This window comes from Argiope bruennichi, chromosome 11, assembly GCF_947563725.1.
Source record: "Argiope bruennichi chromosome 11, qqArgBrue1.1, whole genome shotgun sequence".
Taxonomy (NCBI): Eukaryota; Metazoa; Arthropoda; class Arachnida; order Araneae; family Araneidae; genus Argiope; species Argiope bruennichi.
In genome coordinates, this window is record NC_079161.1 from 67,226,812 (window position 1) to 67,244,436 (window position 17,625).

At 30.3% G+C, this 17,625-nt stretch overlaps 2 long non-coding RNA genes across 2 annotated transcripts; both read left to right on the plus strand.

Moving 5' to 3' along the window:
* The first annotated feature begins 379 nt into the window (after positions 1-379).
* On the plus strand, positions 380-10,065 carry LOC129957452 (uncharacterized). The gene is made up of 3 exons (XR_008782767.1): positions 380-458; positions 5,915-6,132; positions 9,905-10,065. It is a non-coding gene; the product is annotated as an uncharacterized LOC129957452 (long non-coding RNA).
* Positions 10,066-10,318: 253 nt separating this feature from the next.
* On the plus strand, positions 10,319-17,373 carry LOC129957451 (uncharacterized). The gene is made up of 3 exons (XR_008782766.1): positions 10,319-10,512; positions 11,362-11,606; positions 16,571-17,373. It is a non-coding gene; the product is annotated as an uncharacterized LOC129957451 (long non-coding RNA).
* The last annotated feature ends 252 nt before the right edge of the window (positions 17,374-17,625 follow it).

The window sequence follows — 17,625 nt, forward strand, 5'->3', positions numbered from 1 at the left end:
AATATGTAAAATGAAAGTGAAACTTTAAGCTAAAAGTTTAGTTGTTTGAATTTACAGCTCCAAACGATTAATTTAAAGTGAAACTTTAACTTAAGAGCTTTATTGTTTTGTTTTACAACACCAAACGATTAATTTTAAAGATTTCCTGAATGTTTATATTACGCGAATATTAATTTTAGATTGAATTTTACTGATGTCACAGTTGTTTTCAGTCCCCAATCAATGGCCAAAGTGTGTGAAGAATTCAGAAAATAATTTGTGTCCTCCAGCGAATTTATTTTAGTTACATTTTCACTTGCTTATCTGCATTTGAAGGACTTTGTTCGATACTTCTAGGAATATAAGAGCAGGTTTTTAGTCTTTCTTCTGAGTGCTTCAGCTGAGATAAAAAATACATCGTTTTTGCTCTGACCCTTTAAGATTGGTGTATTTCATTATTATTATTATTATTTATTAAGGTAAGATATTTTATTAGAATTTGATATTTTTTTGCTTTCATTCTCTCTCATCCTGTTTTTAAAATTTTGTCAAATTATCTGTTTATAAAAATTTTTAGGCATTGGAAATATTTTTCGCAGCATTTTATTTTATGTGAAATTACGCTGATGGGGCTGGAAACTTTATATGTAAACTTCACATATAACAAGGTATAAATACTATTATTGTACTAGCGTGGTTCCAACGACTTAGTCTTTCTCTTTGTTTTGTTTTCTTAGTCGAAGTTCCCTACGACTTTCTCATATATTTATGCAATAAGATACGTTTTGTATTTATCTTCGTCGTGCTGTGATAAATTTTGAATAGGCATTTGATTCTATTCCTATATAGACAGCTATTCCTACCGAGGCTATCTATTCGTTTCATACAAATTCAATATTTCGGGTCAATATAGAATACCAAATCTTATATATAATATTTATTTAGCTTTTGAGTTAATAAGCAGACAGTCTGCCTTTGAATGAGCAAAATCCAAAGTTAGGTGCAGATTTATAATTTTGCTTATCAGACCAAATACTGATATTCACGAGTATTTCGAGGTGCTGCTTTCACATATGTACAATATATTGACAATTTTGGTCTAAAATTTCTTTTAAACATACAATTCTATTTATAATTTCATTATATTTAATTTCCAGAAGTGTCTGTATGAAGTGAAAAAAAAAATTGGAATATGATATTTTCTAAAAAGTAAATGGAGGAAAAGTTTTCTATGATATTTTATAATATCTGTTTTATTAATTCAGTAAAACAGTTTAATTTAAAGCAAATATGGTTTAACCCTTTAAAGGGCCATTTATTTCTAGTCATATTATGCTAAAATATTTTTAGGCTTGAAATTAGAATAAGAAAAGGGACTGATTCAACTTATTAGATAAATTTAATTTGATTAATTAATTAATTTGGTTAATTAATAATTAAGTAAAACACATAATTTTGTGCGAGATAAAGAACTGAAGCATCTAAGTTTCTGATTTACTAAAAAAATTTGTCAGAACTTATGCCAACCTACATAATTTTATACAAAGATTGATAAATTTGGGGGGAAGCATACTAGAAAGGGTTAATATATACAGGATAATCAATCTAATCAGCGTCCGTCAGCTAATTTGGTACATATATCTGCTAATAAAATGGTTGAAATGAACTAAACAATTATATTTTATGTAACTTGAGTCAATAAATGCTCTGATGAGTTACGAATTTTAAATTATTACATAGGTCCTCTGCCCTTTGATTCATATTTAACAAAATCTTTTTGAGACACCAATATTTTAAATAAAAAGATCTGCACTGCTATCAACTAAATCAATCACTAAAACTGACTAATTTATGAAATTTGAATATCTTTTCTATACAAAATGGCCTCATCGACCATCTCGAAGAAGATACGCCAATCTTCGGCCAGAGTTTCTCGACAGTGACCTATGATTATGAAAATATTGATTGTTCTAAAATGGATGTATAAAAACTTCATAAATCGGTCAGATTTGATCGCAAAAGATAGAAAGGCTTATTTATTTATTTAAAAGTTGAAGTGTCAAGAATATTTTTGCAGAATATGATTCCTTAGAACCGAAGGACCGTATAAAATTTAAACTTTATAATTTTTCTATAAGTACATTTATTGACTGAAATAAAAAAAAAATATTTTTATATACATCATTTAAATATTTTAATTTAAAACTAAAAACTGAATTTTACCATGAATCAGAGAAATGATTGTTGAATAATTCTTTAAGATATTATATAAATTACGAAAATTATTCTGCAATGCACGTATAACTTCAATACCGAACTACTCCGCTTCCAAATTTCATATATTTTTTTTAAGACGTGGTTGGTTTCAGTAAAAAATGTTTTTATACTAGTTACAGTTTAACATTTTCATTTTAATTTAAAGTTGAAATTTTATGGGCGCTGTCTGAAAATTAATGAGAGAGAAGCGTAGTACAATGAAGAGAACTGTTTAAGGCCTACATAACAGTACGACTGAATTATATAATTATCAAAATCTGAAGCTTAAAAATATTTTGCAAAAAAAAGCTACTAAGAGATCAATTTACATAAAATATTCATTTGAAAATTTTAACTATTATTAATACTGGCGAACCGGCTGGTCTCCAAATGCGGCTAGTAATAAATAAAATAATAGCAATTAATTATAAGCTATTAATAATATTACAAAATAAATTCAAATAATTCGAATAATAATTTGATTTGTCTGGCCTGTTGAGTTTTGAAGTTAAATATCTTATTAAATTCTTAACAATTACAATTACTCTTTGTGTATAGAAAGTTAAAAAGAAACTTTAAAAAAAACCCCTAATATCCAAGGAAATTAATATACTAGGAAATTGACAAAATTTGAAAATATGAACGATTAATCTATAATATCAATCGTCTCATCAAAATATAGGCTATTTCAAGGGGAAATAATGTTTTTGCTGTCTTTCACATAGTTGCTTGTTTATCTTAAGGTGGGTTTACACTCGGCCAGTTATAAGACAACTAGTAGACAGCGCATGCGTAGAAAGGCTGAAAAATGCTGTTCGGTCCATGGCAAATAATTGTCCTGATGGGACAATAAGATGCCGCTGCAATGTATTTTTTTCGTACTACACATGCATTTGTAGAATTGGGCATTTTTTTGGCTTGAAAAAATTGATCACTTATCATAGATTAATTCGGACATTTTTGGTCTTTGTTCTTTCTGATACGAGGTTGTGGTTTTTTTTCCATTTATTTTTTTATGTTTTTCAAATTTAGGTACATCGACTTTTTTTTCATTTTACCATGTTTTTTTGTGAAAATACCCATCATTTTAATACGATATGCAGTGAAAAAGAAAATTTCAGGGACTTCAAAACTATAATTTATAGCCAAGCATTGAATGCCTGAATCTATATTATGAAATTACGGCAAACATAAATCAGTCTCTCTCTGCGCATGCGCTGTTTACTGGTCGTCTTATAACTGGCCGAGTGTAAACCCGGCATTAATCAAACTAAGAATTTTTTAAACATTCATATTGTGAAACAACATTAAATTATCTGCTTTTGCAGAGCCGAAGGAAAAGATATTCTAAAAATGATGAGTGACCGGAGTGCGTTTATTTTAGTCAGTCTGCAAAATGAAATTTATTTAGAATGTATTTAAAGTACATACAGTTTTTTAAAAATTATTTTTGAATGTAATTTTACAAGCAGAATTGAAAAATAATATATATTTTATAAGAAAGATTTGACGTTTTTTAAAACGTGCTTTAAAAATTCTATAATTCACAAAATTTGGATCAAAAATTGTAATTTCGACGTCATAGTATGCAAAACGCATTACAGAAACCAAAATACTAATATAAAAAGAAATGATAATTATGAAAGAAATTAAAACTTCTTTTCGAAACATCGTAGCCTGAAAATGCGTTAGGTTTTATTCAGTTTTTCACATTATTTTTTAAAACTTACTCTTAACTATTTGGCAACTATTACGTGTTTAAAAAAATAATGCATCTAATATTGTTTCAATGCGCGTATGTATAGATGCTGTAACTACAATAATTTAAGACATAATTGTAAAAGATACGAAAAAATTAAAAAAAAAATGCATTGAAATTCAAGGAAAGTTTTATGAAGTTGGTTGCATATGACTGAAAATAATTTTTTTTTTAAAATTTGAAAGTAGCTTAAGAATATTTTTTTTGTGCTAAAATTCTTCCTGGCATTTTTTAAATAAATAAATAAACATGATAATATTTTAAATAACATGATAATAAATAAATATGATATAATAAATCAGGATAATAAATAAACATGGTATAATAAATCAATAGAAAATCTAATTAAAGTTTTATGCAGCCTTTTCTCTTTGAGCGTATATTAACCTAGAATTAAATATGCTCCAGATTTTGTATTTCTAGATCCAGCAATGTGCTACGTTTTGTGCAAGTTTTGTACCCAATATGTCGGATTAATTCTCTTGAATAATTCAAATTTAAAGAAAAAATTTGCTTAAGAAATCTTTTTTTCATTAGCTTATATTTCAAGTTTGTCTTATGATTTCCTCTTAAATTTGACCTGGACATTACATCAACATACTTTTTTATGTGAAATTTTAAATCTTTTTTAAAAGTTTCCTTCATAGATTTGGTTTCGAAATTCTTATTTTATTTCAACGTCTTTCTCAATTTTTATCAATATATGGTGAGATAAATCCTCTCAAAATCAAATCTGATTGCCACACGAAAAGAAATTTTAATTTCTTGCACGATATTGAGGAAAGATTTATCTCAAGAGTAATTGATAAAAATTCACCTGCCTCAAAAAAATGATAAGAAATAAAAAAGAATGTTTGTTGAAGATCGAAGCAAGTGGTTTTCTTTTCAGGCTATTTAAAATCAAGATCAGATCATTTTTGTTCTTCAAAAATTGAAAGAAAGAAGAAAAAAAATCGTTTGGTAAATATATTTAAAAAAAAAAAAAAAAAAAAACTTAAGATAAATGGTTTTTAATAGATTTTTTTCGTTTCTCAGAATATTTTTTCCCCTTGATATGTAAGAAAATTTTTTTTATGCTCATTTTCTAATACGTCATTGCGGAAGATAGCATGTTTGTTTTTATTATTTTCTCGTGGGCGAAATATAAAAAAAGAACTGTAATAGTAAAAAAATTACCAATTCCAGATTTAGATAAATTTTTATTTTTATCTCTACTTGAGTTCGAATGCATTATTTTCGAAATTATGTCGTCTGTCTGCGAACACAATAATCGGAGAAAAGTCTGTTCTAGGAAAGTGAAATTTAGTGCGTGGTATTTACAACAAAATTGCAGATTTTCAATCAAATTTTGATTTCAATCAGATAGCACACTAAATTTAAGTCTGTCTGTATGACCTTCATCATACATTAGAGTCTAAGAAAAAAAACAGAACGAGCTTGCTAAATAAAGTTTGGCGTGTGGATTTATCATCAAATTAGAAATCTCCAAAAATTTTGGATTAAATCATTTGAAGCCTGCGTGTATGTGAAAAAGATAAATTCAAATACTAAATGATTTAACTAGATAAATGAAATTTTGCTTGCGGACTCCACATCCAACTTGCGTATGTGCATCGATATTTGGTTCAAATTGATGGAGAGCAAAATGTCTGTACTGCCATACTGTGGAAGATGACCAGAAAATCGGAAGGAAACAACTTTCATTGATTTATATTTCGTTATTGCCATTGATTTCTATTTCATTAGTGTCATTAATTTGTATTTCCTTATTCACATTGATTTGTATTTTATTATTTTTCTTTTATCATCTGTTTACACAACATGTATGGTATTTTTGGTTTGATTAAAATTAAAATTAAAACTTTATACTTTTTTTTCGTATATTCAATTTCGCTTTCTTATTCATTATGTTTATTTTAGGAAATAATCGAATATAATTTGAATAGCTAAAGGAGCAATTACTGTCAACATTGTGCTTCATGGCGGAACTTTCAAGAGGAAGTAGCCCACAATTGTGTGATGCCTTCACGAAAATATTGATAGTTGACTGGCAGCTAACACAACAACTGCACAGATGCTTATGCATTGAGCAAAGACTGGATGGCTGCCTGTTTCTGTTAAACCCGTGGCAATTCCATGTAAGTTAAAATTTTTCTTAAACGATTTATTATTTTCATTTAATAAGTCATATTTTTTATCAGTAAGAACAGTAGATTATAAGAAATATCCGTGCATAAATCTCAGTAGATGCTTGCAATGAAGGAAATTGGGCAAAATCGATAGAAAATTTTTTCTTAAATTTCGAATCTTTTATCCGAAAGATATTAGCATGATAATTTATTCCTTTTTCGTACCTTCGTTTAATTTCAATGTACAAGTATAAAGCATGAAAAACATTGTATGCGTGGTGATTTTGGTATCATGCAAATTTTGGAAAGAATACCATACTAAGAGTATTACTTCTATTTTAACCGAAAATGAAGAATGTTCGTGTTGGTGCTTTATAAGTCAGACTTCTTGTCCCAGAACTACTAGATTTGGTGTGTATATTTGTATATGTATATGTATATTACACATACACAGCGATGGTTTTAGCAAATGCTTGATCGAGAAGAAGAGAGTTTGGAAATTTTAACTTAACTTTATTTCATTCAGGGAGAAATAATTTCTAAAGAGAAAAAGTGATATAGGATGTGTTAATCTAAATTTTTTCTGTTCAGTGATTTTATTGTGAGATTTTGATAAGGATTTCTCTGACACGTAGACTTAAAAAAAGTATCTTTAAAATAATATTGAAAACATCAGAGTTTTTTTAACCTTTCACTCGCAGCATGAGAAAATGCTAATGCTTTCTAGACTGCATTTGGAAATTAGTTAGGATTTAAATTATATATATACGCATTATTTTAATTGAAGCAGAATGCAGTTTCAAAGACAGGGAAGAGACTCTCGATTTCGTGACGTCGTTTTATTTCATCTTGGAGACGCAGGTATTATGTACAAGCGACGAGCACACAGAACGACTCTTGGACACTCTTGGACCTTTTATTCCTGGCCTCATATAACCTGAGATATTGATAGGGAAAAGATTTCTTTTTTAGTGCTTATATACAGTGAGATTTCGATAGGTATTTTCGCTACACGCACCGACAAGGCAAGGGAAACACTTGAATCTTTTAAAAAAGAATTTGTCACGTCAGCGGTATTTTGTCCCTTCACTCGGAGTGTGCGAAAGTTAGGCTTTTAGCCGATTCAGCAATTTTACAAAGCTTCTTTTGAATTAATTAAGTACAAAAAGTGGAATTGGATCAGGAAATAAGAGAATATTTTCGAATGAAGTTACTATGGGCTAAATTAAGATAAAACCCTGGAAATTAATTAAATTGCACACACACACACACACACACACACACACACACACACACACACACACACACACATATATATATATATATATATATATATGGGCGCCATTATTTAATTAGAAATAAAGCGAGATTTTGACATTTTTGTGCAATAACTTTCAAAAATTCACCATTGCAATATACTTACTGGATGTTCACTTTTATTGTAGCTCTAGCAGCTAAATTCTAAATAGGTAGAGATATATATGTAGTTCCAACTGTAAAAATGCTTTAAATGATGGGTAGAATTATATTTTATGTTGTTTGAGTTAATAAATTTACTTCTCAGTATATATAAACATAAAACATTTAATATAAGAGTATGTCGACAGGGAACCCCTCATACTAATTTAATTTATGAAATACAATGAAGCACCGTTTATATGATTCTCAGTTATACGTCGTGGCATCGTAGTCCCGATTTTTTCGCTTTCACTATAATGACAAAGTACTGCACTCCTATTGCTCAGCGGATGGCAGAAAAAGATGAGATGCCGCCAAGAGCCCTGGAGCAGTTATGTACTGAGGGCGGTTGATTATAGTCTGTATATTTTCTGTAGGTGGTTCAAGGTCACATTTTCTACCTCGTTACTGGTTGTCTGCCTCGCAACGCTGAGGCAGATAACAGTGTCACTCTTTTTTCTTTTCTTTTTTTTTTACACAGCTATTAAAGATATTCCGAAGGCAAGGTATTCCCGAAACGTACTGGCGTGGGGAAAAAACAAGCTTTGTCGAAACCATGGCAACGGAGAAGGAAAAAGAGTGAAAAGTAGGGAAAACGAGTGCCCTTGAAACGCCTACAGAAATTACACAGACTATAATCTTCTAGTCCATGCTCTAGAGTTGCTGTTTATTAGCCAAGATGAAGCAAGCCGGTGGGGTAGGGAAGAGAATGTAGTTTCCTGCAAAGAGTTTGTTTCCTGTGCGGTCTTTCTACACGAGGGAGTTTCCCATGCATTGATTAGGGCATACACTGGGAAATTATAAATTTCGAAAAAAAAGAAAAAAGAAAACGTTTTGTTTCCATTAGGACACGCATCGCCAACCAACGCGACAAGAATTCTTTTTACAGAAAAGTCATTTGTACTTTCTAGAGTACGTAATATAGAAAAATTATAGTAATCATAAAAAAAAAAAAAAAAAAAAAAATGGAACTCTTGAGATTTTGATGAATTTCCACATTTTAGACCTTCCTGAGTTCGAAAAACACATTTTTGAAAAATGTCCGTCTATCTGTTTGTGACCAAGATAACTCAAAACCGCTTTGTGGTAGACGGTTGAAATTTGGTATGCAGTCTTTACACCAAATTTGTGGATATCTATCAAATTTTGAGTAAACTCTTTCTGAGGAAGTCTATGTGTTTGTTGTTGTGTTGTGTGTAATGGCACTTGTCGTTGACAAGCCCCCTGAGGATGTCAGCGATTTTAAGCCGAGTGAGCGTCTCTTTTTTTTTAAGTAGCGCCATCTAGGACCAAGAGTACTACTTAGCTACTCATGCATCACATTCGCTTGCACAACCCCTTTTTACAGAAGGGGGGGGGAGCACATTTACACACCTCACAGATAGAAAACAGAAGAAGAACAACAACCAAGCCCGAACCAGGACACCTAGATCACGGGGAAGACGCGCTACTCCTATGTCAGGATGCCGGCCTGTGTGTCTAGTTGTTCGAATATAACTATTGAACAAAGAGAGCCATATAGACAAGATTCAGTACAGAAAATTTAACATCTATAATGTAGACACCTGTTAAAGTTTGAGATAAAACTAACAACGGGTTGACCATCTAAGTAACAAAGACGGCCAACAGAAGCATGTAAACGCGATAATTCATAAAGTAAATGACTTAAATATATCAAATTTGATATGGGAATTTGTGAGTACAAGTTCAGTTTTGTATCAAAATTTTATTTCAATCGATTGGGAAAAACGTGTTTAAAACATAAATTTGATTTTCGGATATTATTAATCGCCAAAAAACTCGCCAAGGATTACACGATAGTTTTAATAATAATGCTAAATTCTCGCCAAAAGTCAATATTTCGTAACTGTTGTACGCTAATACCATGCGAAGCGTTCTCTGGCATGACGAGCTTATTAGAGAGGTGCGAGGAAGTTTTTGGAAGACCACTTGCTCTGGTTCACATGGATATGTCAAACATTTCTCTAATCCATTCTCTGGTATTTGTTAGTTGAGCGAAATAAGCTGATAAAATATGGAAAATAATATAGCAATCTGTAAAGAATCCTCTCTCCGTTTTTTGCACACATAAAATTAAAAGAATTTCCATGCATTGATTAGAACCTATTCGCTGAGAAATCATTTTTAAAATATAAATCTGTGAGAAAAAAAAAAAAAACCCCAATGTTTTTATATTGCAATATTTCAAGCATTTTCTTTCAAATCTCATTTCAGATATATACTTGACTACTACTACATTTGAAATGCGACTTCTTTTAAGCTATATGATTAAGAATGCCTTTTCTTCTCTGTGGAAGAATAGATATCAATCTGAAGCAATGGAATTCATTCAGGAACATCCATTTGAATAATAAAGGCGGGAAAAACTGAAATCCGTCCACGAGCCTTGTGGAAATTACAGATGAAGAGGGTGGACTGTTAGTCATGATCATGCTCCGGAAGTGCCACTGGTTAGGATGAAGCAATGAGGATAAAGTAAGGGAAAAAATAAAACTACCAGGAAAGATTTGGTTTGATTTGAAGTTTTATGATGCAGTAACCAATATATAGACTATACTATCAGTCACTATGTAGAAAACCAATATGTAGATAACTAATACCTAGACAATATTATGTGAAAAGATTCTTCACCTCGCGGTTTTTTCTTTCACTGAAATTTCATAATTATCATTATGAGTATTTAATTTAACTTATTCTATTTATTTTATAGGCCACGGTGGCCTGGTGGTAAGATCTCGGCTTCGGGACTGGGGAGTTTCAGGTTCGTGACCCGATTCCACCGAAGAACCGTCGTGTAAGCTGGCCTGGTGCACGTTAAACCGTCCGGCTCATACGTCCTTTCGCTGGTGTGGTGTGGAGAGAGGGGTGTCAGCTCAGGTGTCGTTCTTGTCATCTGACCAAAATTACGAGGTACGTTCCAAAATAGCCCTAGTGTTGCTTTAAATCGGGACGTTAATATTACTTAACTTAACTAAAATCGATTTATTTTATTAATAATCATACGCATTGGTTCATTTATAGTCTGGTAGCAGTCGGGTGATTGTATCCCCATTACCTGGATAATGGAAAAAGAACACACGATTCTTTACACGATGCACAAGTAACAAAAGAACAGCCGTTACGTCTACAAATTCAATAGTTCTTTACTTCCCCTTGAGTTCGAAGTTATTATTTTCAAAATTACGTCGTTTCTCTGAGAACACGATAATTTAAAAAAAAAATAACTCCAGCTGGGCAAGAAATTTAGTGAGAAGTCTTGACACCCAAATTGTAGATTTCTATTCAATTTTCAGAGCAATTAGACAGCACAATTAAAGTCTATCTATCTAACTTTCATCATACGTTGGAGTCTAATAACAAACAGAATGAACTTGATTGGTAAAATGTGTGTATGGCTTTATCGTCAAAATTAGAAATTTCCTAAAATTTTGGATTAAATCATTTGCAGTCTGCGTGTACGTGAAAAAGATAAATCAAATACTGAATGATTTAACTAGATAAATGAAATTTTGTTTGAGGACTCGACCTCCAACTTGTACATTTGTATCAATATTTGGTTCAAATCGATGAAGGGCAAAATGTCTATACTGCCATACTGTGGAAGGTGACAGAAAGTCGAAAGGAGACAAAACTCATTGATTTGTATTTTTTAAATCAATTATTTGTATTTTTTATTCGTTTACACAAAAGGTTTCAGTTTATAAGATGTATTCTTTCGTATTTTCAATTTCGCTTTCTTATTCATTCTGTTTATTCCAGGAAATAGATAAGCATAGTTAAATAGCTAAAGGAGTGCAAGATATGTAACACAACTATTGACAACAATGTGCAAAAGACATTGCTTCACGGCAGAACTTTCAAGAGAAAGTAGCAACAATCGTGTGGTGCCTTCAAGAAAATATTGATAGTTGACTGTTAGCTGATACATCAATTGCACAGATGGCCTGAGAATAGAGAAAAGGCTGGTTGACTATCTGTTTCTATTAATCACGTGGCAATTGCACGTAAGTGAAATTTCTTTTTAAGCGAACTGAGTTTAATAAGTTGAAATTTTATCCGAAAGAACAATAGATTATGGAAATTGCATAATTGAATTTCAGTACATGCTTAAGATGAAGGAATCTGAACAAAATCAACCGATAAAATTTCCTTGAATTTCGAAACTCTTGGAATATGATAATTAATTAATATTTCATACCTTCGTCTAATTTGAATGCATGAGCCGTTGCTTTGCATGTGTAGCGACTTTTACATCATGCAAATTTTAGAAAGAATGACAGACTAAAAATATTGCTTTTATTATAATGAATAAAGTAGAAGTGTTGGTGCGCCATAAATCAGGCGTTTTGATCCAAGCGACTACAACATTTGGCATATATATATATATATATATATATATATATATATATATATACAGTGGCTCAAAAAATTGAGAGTACACCTTACTTTTACTTCATAAATCCGACTTTCAATATAAATAACATATTACCGGTAAGTGCAAACATGATTTTATTTTTACACATAACAAATGGCTTAATTTAGAGTAAAAATAAAGAAAAATCAATGAAACATTTCTAAATTGAAAATTTTCAAAAGCATTTTAAATAAACATACTCAGAATTTTGCCTCAAAAAATTGAGAATACACCAATGACATTTTTGCAATATCACGCATAGAAATAAAGTGTCACTATTAAATTGCATGTCTTTTGGCTCTTAGAATGGCCTCTAAACGTCATGGTACCGATTTGACCCATTTTTGGTGGTATTTGAAGATATTTTATCCCATTCTTCTTGCACCACTTGTTTTAAATGGGTTTTGTTTCTAATTTTGTGTTTTTGAACCCCTTTTTCGTGCATGGCCCACGAATATTCAGTGGCATTGATGTTGGGGTACTGTGGTGGTGTGTGTAACTGCTATTTACAATGAAAAAGACACCATATTTTGAAGTTACGTGTAATCTGTTTGGGGTCGTTGTCTTACTGGAAAATGAAATTTCCATCTAAACCCAAATTTTTAGCACTTTCCATTAGATTGCTGCGAAGTATATCCAAGTAAACCTTATTATTTATAATGCCATCTATAAAAATTAAATTTCCTACCCCGGACGAAGCCATGTAACCTCAAATCATCACGGAGTCACCATCATGTTTAACTGTAGGACGTAAATTTTTTGGATCCAAAGCACTATTAGGCTTTCTCCATACAGTAAGATGGTTATCACTGCCAAAAATGTTGAGGTTCCTTTCATTACTAAATATAGATTTCTTCCAAAGGTTATTGGTCTTCAATTGATGAATTTTTGCAAACTTCAAATGCTTTTTCTGAATTTGCAAGCTGGTGAACGGTTTCTCTCTAACAATGCTACTTTTATATCCAGCTTGTTTAATGGCATTTAGCACAGTTTCAGCACTTACACTTCTGCCTATGATTTGAAAAGTTTCTGCAACAAGTTGGATGAACCATGTGGTAGCAGCAATCTAAAGGAAAGTGTTAAAAATTTGGGTTTAGATGGAAATTCCATTTTCCAGCAGGACAACGACCCCAAACAGAATGCACGCAAAATCAAAATATGATGTCTTTTTCATTGTAAACAACAGTTACACACACACCACCACAGTACTCTGAAATCAATGCCATTGAATATTCGTGGGGGATACTCGAAAAAGTGGTTCAAAAATACAAAATTAGAAATAAAACCCATTTAAAACAAGTGGCGCAAGATGAATGGGGTAAAATATCTTCAGATACCACCAAAAATGGGTCGAATCGGTACTATGACGTTTAGAGACCATTATAAGAACCAAAAGACATGCAATTTAATAGTGACACTTTGTTTCTATGCGTGATATTGCAAAAATTTCATTGGTGTATTCTGAATTTTTTGAGGCAAAATTCTGCGCATGTTTATTTAAAATGCTTCTGAAACTTTTCAATTTAGAAGTTTTTCGTTGATTTTTCTTTATTTTTATTCTAAATTAAACCATTTGTTATGTGTAAAAATAAAAACAAGTTTGCACTTTCCGGTAATGTGTTATTTATATTGAAAGTCGCATTTATCAAGTAAACGTAAGGTGTACTCTCAATTTTTTAAGCCACTCTATATATATATATATATATATATATATATATATATATATATATATATATATATATATATATATATATATATATATATATATATATATATATATATATATATATATATATATATATATAAGTTGACGAGGTGAAGAAGTGAATAAAACAAACATCAGTGGTAATGTTCTCCCCTCAACTTTATTGTATAATTTCAGAAAATGACATATTTTCGTGTTTATGTTCGTAGTATGGGGAAGGAAAATGCGTACACATTTTTGACAATCACTGTTCTCTTTCCAGGGCAAAAGTATGGCATAGGTCAACAGTTTTAAGATTGGAAACTGAGTGCCAAATTTCACTTATCTTGCTCTCTGCAATTTTGAGTAACAAACACGGGAATAGTTCGGTCGATTGTTTCTTTTTCTAGTTAATGGATGTCGACAGAAGTTTGTCGTGGATTTATAATTTTAGTGATAAAAATTCACACCTGATTTTGTTTAGGCATTTTGTTAAGGTTTTAAGTTATCATTTTGTTTACTAATAGACTGACATAATCCAAAAATGTTTTCTTTTTTTAGTACTTAACGAGGTCTGCAACAGGTATTATAATTGAAATCAATGTGTCGAATTTTTTCAAATGATTGTAGTATTTTTCCTTTGTATACTGCTTGCCTAGAAAATTGGAGAGTTCTCCCTTCTACTCTGGTTCGTCGATTTCCTGGTCGGATAATTATTTGCATGTCTGTCTGTCCGCGTGTATATGAGCATGGTAACTGAAAAACGCAGCCACATAGAAAAATTATGAAATGTAACATTTGGTTTTGATACAAAAATTGTAAATCATAATCAAATTTTGGAACCCAATAGTTCAATTCGAAGAGATTGAAAATATATAACATATTCTCCGAAGCTCAAAACAAAATGCGCCATTTTGTGAGAATCCAATAGTTTAAAGGTTAAGAAATTAAAAAAACTAATTATATTCTTCAAAGGTCAACATAAAACACGCTATTTTTTGTGAATCCTCACCTGCTTTATTTATTTTTATTAATGCTATTAACTGTTAAACTTGATGTTACTCGAGAATAAAATGCTTACAAATCTAATATTTTTAATCTAAAAACTACTATTGTGTAAAAGATTAAAATAAAAAAAAAAACCTTTCGTCGTCTGATTTTTTTTAAATTAAAATGAAAATATCAATTAAACCAAAAGATTTTTAAAAAACCCTGTAGCTATTTTCCTCCGTTTATTGATTAATAATTATTATAGATGTATTTCGAATTTTCTTCGCAAATACTAAAGTATAAGAAAAAAATTTAATAAAGGTTTTCAGACGTATAAAAAAAAACGAAAAAATTTTCATTAATAAAAAGACATGAGAAGAAACTAAATCGATAGTTATTTCTGATATAAATTGTTGATTCATTTTTAAACTTCTCATTTATTAGTGTTCTAGCATTCTACTAATGTGTTCTGGACACAGTTCTTTCTACGAATTGTTGTTCTTCAAGAATAAAAGATATTATTAGAAACTGCGCAAATAATAAATTTTGGAAATGCATTAAAATAATAGAAATAAATTGTATTAAAATGGACTTTAAGTCATTGAAAAAATAAGCTTTTGGGCTTGAGATTTTTAGAATTGAAAAATAGATTTTATGAGACAATAATTTCTGAAGATATCATGAAAAAAGGGCAAAATATTGCATACTTTTTAATTAGCTGCATTTTAAGATAGCAAGAGATTATAACGGTAGTAATTTTATAAGACAATTTTTAGAAAGTTAGAATATCTTTTAAACCAACTTATAACAAATTTAAAAATAAAACAAAACAAAAATTTAAAAATAAAACAGAAATATCACAGTAAATAAATAAATAAAGGTAGAGTTTTTCAAAATTTCGCCGTTTTCTAACAACTGAGCACCTACAGGATTGTTTTTTTTTTTATGAAACAAATTATTCTAAAATGGTAGAAATTTTATTTAAAACGAAGTTTGAATTGTTCTTTGAAATCAAAAAAGAAACTGAACTGCAATGATTGCATTATCATTAAAAAGATAATTTATCGCACTTTTAGACTGTGTGTAAGCATATTTTGTGCGACGAATATTATCGAAGTTATTGGCGAAAGACATTGAAAATTTTCTCGCTTTTCAGAATTGAATCAAATATCTTAAGAACTAATTAGTTTTAAATATTAAAATTTCCTTGCTTTTCAGCATTGAATCGAATATCTTAAGAACTAAGTAGTTTTAAATATTAAAAAAGAGCATACTTGTTATAGAAATGCACGCCAGAAAATTCAACTCCAATTCAATTTCAATACTGTAGATCGTTTAAGAGTAGTTCATGGAGAGACATTTCTGCTTTGTATTGTAAATATATAATATATGTATGAAATGGATTTTGAATCCTGTCGGCAAAATATATGTAACATTATTTTGGTTGAAGCAGAATGCAGGTTCGAAGACATAGACGAGACGTTGTATTTTTAATTCTCTTTAATATCCATCCCAGGAAAGCAATTTATTTACAAGCAGACGCAGCGCGGCACGAAAGCAGAAGTAAAAAAGAAGAGCGAAACAAATGATCACTAATCTTATATAACAGGATTTCCGACCACGCCAATTCAATACACGTGGTGACATTTTACACTTTTTCAAGGGCACCGAAGGGATCACTTTCATTTGATACGTAGTACTGGCGCATTATTTTTACAAAGGAATTAATTAAACCGAAAGTGGAATAGGATCACGAAATAAAAGAATATTTTAGAATGAAGTTACGATGGACTAAATTAAGAGAAAATCTTGGAAATTAATTAAATTGAAATTAGAATTAAAATATCATTACATGTATGTGTGTGTATTTATTTTTTCAGGTTCCTTCTTGATTACGAAGGAAAAACTGACTGCATTCAAAATTGATAATACCATCTTCAATGCTGATTGTTGCCTTTGGATGCGAAGATTTTGAAAGCAAGTTTCTGATATTTTCCAGGAGGTTTGCAGAAGGAGAGCTTTAAAAATTTTGTGCCTATTTTGATGAACAGAATGGATTGATGAAAGTATTTTTCGGAAAGAAATTAATAATTTGCTAATTTTTAAAAAATTATTCTAGCATCAGAAATATAAATATCAGTTCTACTCATTGATTCTACTAGAGTTAAGCCAACTGTACGAGCAAGAAAGTGAAGCTTGAAAGTGCAAGAATATAAAATTCAATCTTACTCATTGATTCACGTAGAAACGAGTCAGTTTGAAGGAAAGTTTAAACAACAAAGTTAAAAACTCTAATCTGACTCATTAATTAAATTAAAGCAAATTAGTTTAACGAGCAAAAAATCAATTTATCGCAGCTTAGCTATACGAGTGACAGTGCTGTTTTGCAATCAACGTGAAATTCCACCGAGATGAAGTGCCATATGTTATGACACAGCTCTCGTACTTCAGTCATTATTACACTTTTTGAGAATAGCAGTTAAATATATTCATTTAATACATATTTATTTAATTAATAATTTTCTGAGACATTTGTGAATCTCGAATGCTCTTAGACCGTGCAAATATATCATAATAATTTTAAATTTTATTGCCTCTTGTTTAAAGTACATAAGGATGAGATATAAGAATTTTGCAGAGAATAGTTATCGTTTTTGATTTTAAATTTTATTAATAATTACAATATCCCAGTAACTGATTATTTTAATTTACTTTACTTGAGAACATATTTTATTATTTATATTTATTTATTTAATTAATAATTTTCTGAGACATTTGTGAATCTCGAATGCCTTAGACTGTGCAAAAATATCATAATAACTTTTAAATTTTATTGCCGCTTGTTTAAAGTACATAAGGATGAGATATAAAAATTTTGCAGAGAATAGTTATCGTTTTTGATTTTAAATTTTATTAATAATTACAATATCCCAGT